Source organism: Canis lupus, chromosome 3 (assembly GCF_048164855.1).
Source record: "Canis lupus baileyi chromosome 3, mCanLup2.hap1, whole genome shotgun sequence".
NCBI lineage: Eukaryota > Metazoa > Chordata > Mammalia > Carnivora > Canidae > Canis > Canis lupus.
In genome coordinates, this window is record NC_132840.1 from 68,793,522 (window position 1) to 68,803,039 (window position 9,518).

At 51.5% G+C, this 9,518-nt stretch overlaps 1 long non-coding RNA gene across 1 annotated transcript; it reads left to right on the forward strand.

Annotated features, from left to right (window-relative positions):
* The first annotated feature begins 3,086 nt into the window (after positions 1-3,086).
* LOC140625114 (uncharacterized) lies at positions 3,087-5,298 on the forward strand. The gene is made up of 3 exons (XR_012024492.1): positions 3,087-3,591; positions 4,431-4,560; positions 4,990-5,298. It is a non-coding gene; the product is annotated as an uncharacterized lncRNA (long non-coding RNA).
* Positions 5,299-9,518: the final 4,220 nt, after the last annotated feature.

The window sequence follows — 9,518 nt, forward strand, 5'->3', positions numbered from 1 at the left end:
CAAGATTCAGTCACTTTTTTTTTTCTAAAAATATTTACTACAAAAACTACCAACATAACAAAATCACTTAGACAGTTTTTTGGAATTCACTGTTTTGTTGACAGAATGTAACCTGGAGTTAAAACTAATGTAAACCCCATTGCTTGTAGATGGGAATATTGTTAAGGGCTGTGGCATAGGCTGTCTGCTCAGTAGGTAGGTGTTACAGGGGGAAAAGAGGAGAGGAGGAAGGAATAGAGAGGAAGGAGAAAGATGGGGGGGTACTGAGAAAGGATGGCTTTTTGCAAGGATTTTCTCTCTGTTGCTTTTCACTTCCTTTTGCTGTCAGGGAGGCTTGGCTCAGCCTTTATTATGGGTTTTCCTTTCCACTATCATTCTTATTTTGCATCGATGGCTCCACTCCAGGAGGTCCTAGAAGAAACAGAGTGGCCAAGGGTCAAAGCATCTCTGGTACAGGAGCTCAGAGAACAGTCTCCTGTAGAAGCCATGACTGGCCATGGCTCCCTTCTGGCACATCTGGACCCCGAGGCTTGTGTCCGGGCTTCCAGAGACTGAGAGGCCCCAGGGCATCAAGGACCTAGAGCACTGTTAGGTTATCACTACTGCTTTCACTCAGAGGCGGTGAGCGAAGCAAGCCAGCCAAATGGGAAAATGGTTTGACCTCAGGGTCCCACAGGGGAACAGCCAGCTTGCTGTGGGTACAGATGCATGGAGACAGCTGGGTGCAAACTCACAACCAAAGAAAATTCTTCAGGATTTTCAACTTTTTTTTTTTCTCCCTCAAACAATGAATAGGGAGAGCCCTGGATGGTGGTAAAAAAAAAAAAAAAAAAAAAAGCTTTCACTCTCCCTCAAACCTGTCTGGCTTGAGTTTGTGGAAAAAGCTTGAGGGGAAAAAAGTCACATTTGAAAATGGAATTTATTTTGAGCCAGAGATGGTGACAGGAGGCAGCTTTCCAGAGGAAAAACCCTCTTCATCTTTTTTTTAATTACTTCCTTCAACCCCTTCAACCCGCACCCCTTCAACCCCCACAACGCGCTACCCCTCAATGTTTTCACTAGTGAAAAGCTAGGTGTAAACTGAAATAATCCCCTTTGTAAGGGGAGCAAGATTCTGGAGCAATTCTGCTGAGGCACAGGCCAGGCAGATGAGGGCAGCCCCCTCTAGCGCTACCGGGGGCATGAACCTGCCACCACCTAAGCTAAAGCGGTTTCCTCATCTCTGACTCAGGGCTGCATCAACTGTGTGCAGATAAGTCTAGAGACGGCTCCGAAGTTGCTCCTTAATCCGAAGCCACAGGCCAGGAAGGCATGGTATTAAGGAGCTGAATAAGGCCTCCACGGCCAAGAAAGCTGTCAGTGAGAACTGGAAACACCCCCTCTCAGCGACACCACAGGGGTGAGAGAGAAGGAACAGCTGCTGGCTCTGCTGGAGGAGCTTGTGGGGAGGAGGGAAAGTCCTCAGCATCACACACAAATAGACTTGCCTCCGAGTCGTGTACTGTCTCCCCACCCACTTGGCCTAGGAGAGGGCTGACCAGGCGATGGGGACAAACCGATTTCACAGAGAGGTAAACTGAGGCCAAGGGGGAAGCTCTTCCATATAGACATTGAGACTCGCCCAGAACAATGCCAAGCTTGGCCTCCATCACGATCCCCCCATACCAGGGGTCAATGTAGGCCTGATCCCAGGCAGCCTCCAGCCTGAAAAGTCATTGGCCTGAGTCACGAAAGCAGGTCAATGCCCCAGGAGAGCTGCTGTAAGCCACCCTTTGAAAGGACAGATAGCTTCGTGGCTGCAAGGGCCTAGCCTCTGCTCCCAGAAGAAGGGGGCTGATTGCTGAGGCCTGCTCACCCCCGCCCGAGCAAAGCTGAGAGCCCTTCCGGCAGAATAAGTTTTGTGCATGGGACGGCTACTCATGGTGTGGAATGAGTGAACATGAAGTGAAAAACTCTAATTCCCTTCACTGGGGGTTGGGCAGGGTGGGCATGGGGGTCCTAGGAAAACCCCACTGCCTGCCACTGCCAGAAGGCAGTGGTTCTGAGTGGATTAGGTATCTCCAGATCCTTCCCTCATTCCCTGAAATCTCACTGAGAAAGGCCTGAGTTAAGAGCCTTAATAGCTCACAGCTCGGAGCACGGGCCGCAGGGCCTTTTGCACACCTCCCCAGAGATGTCTGCCCATGGCCTGCAGCAGCGGGCCCCTGAAGCCAACCTGAACTTCCTCGATGATGTCACCACAACGAGGTCACACCCTGGAGTCCCTTCTCCCTGTGGCCGGGATGCAGATCTTTCATTCTGATACAGCACCAGCCGGAACTCAAGGGCCACTAGGAGGCCACACACTCTGAAGTTTTGCTGGCACACTGCCACACCCTGTAGTTACTATTGGCTCTGGCTTCTTTCTTGCTAGAAGGACAGAATGGAGTAGCTGCTAAAAAAGACCGTATGGCCTGCAAAAGCGAAGGTATTTACTTATCAGAAAAGCCTGCCACTCCTGACTTCTAGAATGATCTTATTGAAGCCTCACATTGTGAACGAGGTATTATCACTGTGCTGAGAGAGGTAGAAGCTGAAGATCAGGAAGTAGCTTGCTGGTAAGAGTCAGAGTCTGTATCCAACTTAGGTGTGTTCTCTCCAAAGCCCAGGTCAGTCATGTATATAATCCTGCCCATCCGTAGGCCGTCCAATCGATGGGCAAGATGTTACCATAGGGAAAGGTCTCCTCTTCCTCCAGTGGGTGAGCCAGATTTGGAACCATATTGTTGAATAAAGACTAGGTTAGGCCTAGGTCACTCCCAGCCTTTCCCTTAGAACCCTGATCACAAGGAGTGGCTCTTAAGATCTTCCTGGCTAGAGCTTGCAGCTTATAAATAAACCTGAAACCCAGAGGAGCCAGGCAGGCCTAGAGCAGCCCCTGGCCAGGCCAGCCACGGTTACCATGACAACAGAGTCATTTCCATTACAAACCCTGCAACAGGCTTCCAGAAGGTGATTAATGGCTGACCTCTGGGGGCTGGGAACTCTGCAGAGGAGGGGGGGTGTTGGTAGAATGGGGGGGTATTGCTTTCAGTCTGTGCCACTCTTGGCCTAGCTGCTTCTCTACACCTGTCCTGGAATTGGGAGGCTGAGGTGAATTTTCTTGTTGGGGTACAGGTGTTGAAACACCCCATCCCCTGTCACCTTAAATCGTAAAAGTCATACCAAGAAGCACCTTGTGAAAATCTTGCTCCCGCCTTGAGCTGAGACAGCCGAGCCCAGGAAACTCTAGGGCAGACAAAGCAAAACAAGAAGCCAGGGGAAGGAGTGCAAGCCCGTAAGCTGGTTCATTCTTGCTGGATAAATGGCACCCACTCCCCAAAGGGAAAAGGTACAAAAAGAATTCAGTGAAGCAAGAAGCAGGTAGTAAAGGCAGGGAATCTTACCTCCTTTGAGCCCAGAGAAAAGCCTTTTTTACAGACTCAAGAAGATCGGGTGGGGAAGAGTGGGCTGCCTGCCAAAGCAATGACCCATGCTGTGACTGTCACCTGGAGAACCTGAGGCGACTCAGATGTCCCCACGTCCCCTCAACCACTGCCTGCCGGGGGAGGGGTAAGCTGGGTTTTACACCTCAACTTTGGGGTGTCTGTTGCAGGGCCATTCTGGGCTCATTCATTGACAGTTTTCCTCTCCGCTGACATTTGGGTGGCTCTGTTTTTGTTTGGCCATGTTCACTGCTGATGAGTCAGTCCCTCCCCCTCCAGCCGGCTGGGGGCGGGCAGGCACTCGCTGTGTGGGTACCAGAATCCAGCATAGGGTGCAGATCGGGTGCAGATCGGTTCATCCTTTCTGCTGAGTTGGTGTGACTCTGGAGCTGAGATGGGAAGTTTCCGTGAGAGAGAAGAGAGGCACCTCACTTCTTTGGAGTCTGAGCACATTGCTGAGAAGCGAACCTCAGGAAGAGGCTGGCGGCCCTCACTCTGCACCTCTGCAGGGCCCACCCCCACCCCACCCCCCCTTGGGAGAGTGGAACCAGGGAGAGCATCTCCCCTGTGACACCCCACCACCACTAAGACTATCCCTGAGGCTTCGCTGGCATCCCGCAGCCCGGCCAGGCCCCGAAACTCTCCGAGCAAAATGTGGATAAGAATCTCAGTACACAGAACCCGTCCTACAAGAAACCTACTTTTTCTACAACTGAGATGATTTTTGGTTTCGAGCTCCCATTCCATGGCAGGAGGTCCGCCCCAGTTAATTCCGGCTCCCGTTCTTCACTTTATGCGAGGCTGCCTCTAATCTAGCTGGTGCCCTTGCATGGAGGGGGGACAAGAGTGATGATTCCATTCTCAGAGTCCTCTAGCCACCCTGGCAGCCACCCACACACATCCTTGTCCTATCTGGGCTGCAGCTCTCAGGCCACACGGGTCACGGCTGGGTCTTCCTCTTCCTAGCCACAGAGCTTTCCAAGCTCCTCGGGTTTGCTGAGCCATGTGCCCACAGCTATTAGCTGCACACCAGACGTTCCGCTTTGTGGGGACCCAAGGAGGTGGCCTCTCCAAACACCTGGACACTTCACAGAAGGTTCGTCTGCTCCCACGGCAGGTTGGGTACTCTGGAACTCAAGAAATCGCTACTTTCTTCTCGCTGGGAAAGGGGACACAAGTTACTCTCCACTCAGATCCCTACATTTATCTGGAAGTTCTACTGTTGCACAAGCCCGTCTCTGGGCCTGGAGGGTGGGACAGGGTGCACGCTCCTTTCTCGGGGTGCCCACCAGGCACTAACTCTCTGGCTTCTCCAATTCTCCTCCTTTCCTCTAGCCTATCTGGATGTGTTTTGATTCTGGGATGGGGGGAAAGGGGTTGGGTTGGGCTTCAGGGACTCTGATGGATTGCATAGTGCTCCAAATCTTCTGATTTTGTCCAGGGTTCTCTCTGTCCTGCTTTGAGGGCTGGGCTTTTGTTTTTGTTTTTGTTTTAAAGGTTTTTTTTTTAATTTATTTATTCATAGAGACAGAGAGAGTGAGCGAGAGAGGCAGAGACACAGGCAGAGGGAGAAGCAGGCTCCATGCAGGGAGCCCGACGTGGGACTCGATCCAGGGTCTCCAGGATCACGCCTAGGCTGCAGGCAGCGCTAAACCTCTGCGCCACCGGGGCTGTGAGGGCTGGGCTTTTGAAACACAAAATACAAGAATTGCTCTCTGGATTTATCATTACTCCCTCAGTGCCTCACTTGCCTTCTCCATCAAGGGGAATCATGAGATACAAGAAGTGCTGGGGAAAAGCACATCAGCCAATATCCCCAAATATTATCCCTCTGCACAGTGTTTCCAGGGACCTCCTTGGATCTCAGCTCATAGCCGTAGAGCTGATTTGGGCCCCTCACCTCCTCCGTCAGTGGAAGCCAGACTTCATCCAAGATTTCCTTAAGTTCTCGGGTATCTTATGTTCTCTTGGTCACTTCTGACTCAAAGTACGTTCTTTCTGAATTAGTTCTGTCCGTGACCATCCTGCTGGTCACACCTCCTATCCCCTCCTTTCCAGCTCCATACCAACCAGCACCGTCTGCTGCAGGCCTTGGGTCTACTTTCCTTAGAAGGCAACATTGTGGTTGCAAAGCAGGATCATTGCTTTTTTTTGCAAAATAAACACAAAATACCTGTTTGGTAAGGCTGTTAGAAATAAGAAGAGAGAAAACGTGCTTCAGTCCCCTTCGGAGACTGGTAGAAAAATTGCCCACAGCTGCAACTGCTGTTACCTGTGTGTCATCTATGTGTTACCGTCGTTGAGATGGGTGAAGGGAATTAAGGAGGGCGCCTGTTGAGATGAGCACTGGGTGTCATACATAAGTGATGAAATCACCGAGTTCTACTCCAGAAATTGATATTGCACTATATGTTAACCGACAAAATTTAAATATATAAAATAAAACTAAAACAAAAGTGCTCCTTCCTGAAAATGAGGCGACCCTGGAGCTTGGGGAAGCAGCCCTGTGCTGGCACTGCGATGGGCCAGGCTGGGCTTCCTGCCTCTCACCTGTCTGGTACCTGCACGCTCCCTCCCTGCAGGTACCACATGTCAGGGCCTCCTGATATCAGGGCCCCTTCCCCAGGCCAGACTGTACCTAGTGTGCAATTGCCTCTCCCTCCCCAGGCCCTCCTCGCAGCTGGGAAGCTGATAAGCTGCACTAAGGTGATAATAGATGATAATAAGTTCATGTGTTACCCCTCTTTGGTAACATTTGCATTTTTACAGGGTCTTTCTGAAGAAAAATCACTTAACAACAACATGACTGGAATGGGAGAATCATAGCACCTGCATCTGGCCAGCCTAAGGAACTATAGTTGTGACAAGAGGGATTTTGATTCCTCAAATCACAGCACTGTTTCCGGGAAGAGAGTGAGAACAAGAGGCTTCTTAGGGGGCTTCTGGGCAAAAGGCCCTGAGATACAGGCCTAGGACAAAGTGACTGTCACCTTAGGGAGAAGGAAGAGACACCCTTCCCCCATCCAGACACAAATTCCCCAAAATAGAAAAGGGGTGGGACAGAGGAAAAGAGAACGACATTTCTGGGCCGCCCCTGCACACTGGAGGCTGGCAAATGCTCCCTAGCAGAGACTGCTTCCAGGAGTAACATTGCATCAAACAGACTGTTTCCATGGGGCTGACTGCCAGCTGACTGCTGGTGGGGTAAGGGGTCGGTGGAGTGGGAGGGGAGGTGGTGCAGGCACGGGCTGCAGGATTGAAGAGTTGCCCGTGTCCTGGGAGCCCCCCTCTGAGCCACAATAGCTTCTCAATGGTCATGGATGTTCTTCCTTAGGCCTGGCCACATTGTAGAGTCACTGGGACCACTGTCCCGACCTCCCTGGAGCAGGCCACACTGCCTTCTGCATTAGGGCTGGACTGGCTAGAAACGAGGCATTTGTGCATGGATGCTGCATCTTGGCCTGGACCCTGCCAACCTCCTCTTGCCTCTTTGCAAGACCTGCCATCTTGCTCCTCAATGGTATTCCCAGTTAAAGCGAAACTCTCCTCCCACTTCTCTCCCATGGCTCTGCCTCACTCCCAGGGAGAACCCAAGGTTCCTGGGACTCAGACATGACCCTGACTAACCTCAGGCCTCCCACCCTGTGTACTCTCCTTTCTGGGGGATTCAAAACAAGCAGCTGCCCACAGCAGAGTGGTCCCTGTTGCCAAGCATTTGGCTGGCATGAACAGAGCACAGGCCTGGTTGCATCTCAAAATAAATTTCACTTCCGTAAAATAATTCTGAGAGCTGCCGGCTGGCCATGTTGGCAGGGACAGCAGGGAGCCCAACTCCCTGGCAGGACTTGCCAGGCTGCTGCTGCAGGACCATCCTGCGCCCACCGATCTTGGGGCCATCAGTCCCCCAGGCAGGAGGTTAAGCACCTCCAACGCAGATGCCTCCTCCAGAGGCCAGGCCATCCGGGTTACCTGTATATACCTATACTAGCCTCACAGGTTCAGCACAAGTGGACTCACTTGCCTCTTCTCCAGATTCTGAGAGAGACCTATGATGAGGAAACTGGAAGCTGAGCTCCCCTGAGGACCCTGAATACATACCGAGCATACACAGAAAATGCACACAGCAGGCACCACATCCCAGACTTTCCCCTCTGCCATCTTGACCCATGAACTTCTCTTGGGCAAGGTCCATGCTTTCTATATGAGCTGCACCATGCCAAGCAGAGGAGGGATGAAGTTTGGTCCAGGTGCTTCCAGTGTGGGGAAACTGACACCAATGGGTAAAAGTTATAGGTAAGAGGACTTCAGCTCTGTTGAAAGAACTTTCAAACAGGCAACCCTATCTAAAAATAATGGGCTATCTTGGGAGCTAATGAGATCACTGTCCCTAGAGGTATTCAAGCAGAGGCTCAAAAGCCACCTGCAAGAAATAGAATAGTGGGCAAATGCTAGCGGATGGTGGGTGAGTTGACTTCTAATGGTTGTTTAAAGACATAGGGCATGTTAAGAGCTTCTGATTGGAGGAAAGAATATTGATTGAGTATTGCTACCCCACTTAGAATCACCACATCACATGGGGAGGGATGGAAAGGTAAATTAACATTTATTGAAAATCCATTATGTCCTGGGCACATTATCTTTAATCTTCACAAGTGTATGAGGCAGGGTTTATTATTCCCGTTTTATAGTGAGAAAAACAGATTTCAGAGAGGCTAAGAACCTTGCCCCAAATCACACTGTGTAAACAGGCAACACAGCAGTAAGGGGTCAGGTCTAGTGGCCATCCCGCTGCATGACACCCCACTTCCTCCGAAGAAGTTAACATTGCCTTCCCTCTACACCGCCTTCCTGGAGCCACAGCCTCCTCTTTCTTCCGTGGAGAGTGGATTGTACACTGGCCAGTCTGACCCACTGAAGCAGCCTCATCAGGCAGGATCTTGGGGTGGGGGGGCAGGCTCCCACAATTAAGGAAGTGCCCTCATTCAGGCAAGCAGAGCACGTGAGGCCTTTGCAGGGTTGATGAAAGCCTGTGTACTTTTCACTATTGCTGCTGCAGTGAAAGGCGTGATGTCAGGTGTCAGGGAAGCTGCCACTTTGGCAGTTTACAGGCAAATTGCAGTATTGTTTACAGCAGCCCAAGCATCCCTAGGGGGAACTGAGACCCTGCAATGCGTCAGCTTCCCTAGCAGGAAATTGCCGGGGTGGCCAGTGATGTGGGGCTGTGGTTGGTTCTGGGAGAGGAGGACCAGCACAGTCTAGGGGGAGAGAGGTCAGAGGAGGAGCAGGGGGCCAGCAGTCCATGCTGCTGGTGGGATACTTTACTGGTTTAAGTCACTCCTGGTGGCAACCTGACTTTGTGCAGTCAACAGAACTCCTGCCGGAGCGATCTAAACTCTTCCTTTACTTGAGCTTGCTCTCTCTCTCCATCTACTTTAACCCCATTGGGAAACTGAGGCAAGCCAGAGCTGAGAAAGACACAAGTGTTAGCTCTGGACTGTAGGCCCAAGTCACGTGGAAGCTACTACTTATGGATCTCTTCACTCCCTGCTTCATTGAAAGAAGTCCGAGGTGGCAAAGAGAGAGTCCAACCATTCTCAGGAGGCGCAGAGAAGGAGCCAGACTTGTTGGGCAGTGGGGCAGAGACTGGGGAGGCCTGCTGGAGCCCAGCCATGAGACCTGGCTTCTCTAGCCCCACCTTGGTTTACTTTCATACCCAGGATTGCTAAGACCTTCACTGCAGGGAAACTACCCAGGGACTGTCCCTTCTGTACTTCCCAACTCCTCCCTAGACCTTCTCCTGCAGTGTCCTCAGGATTCCTACCTGTTGGGCCACCTCTCTGTGGGTCTCTCTCTCTCAGCACTCCTGGCCCAGCCTCACTATGATCACTCTTCATGGAAGATAGAGCAGGAGATCCCAAAGCAGTGGGCATCGAGCCTGAACAAGGAATTCACTCATTTTATCGGATGCTCAGAATCAGAGCCCTTGGAGTTTGCTGCTTAGGAGATGGTTAACATCCAGCCAGTCCAAGTCAGGGCCTAACAAGGGCTCAGAGC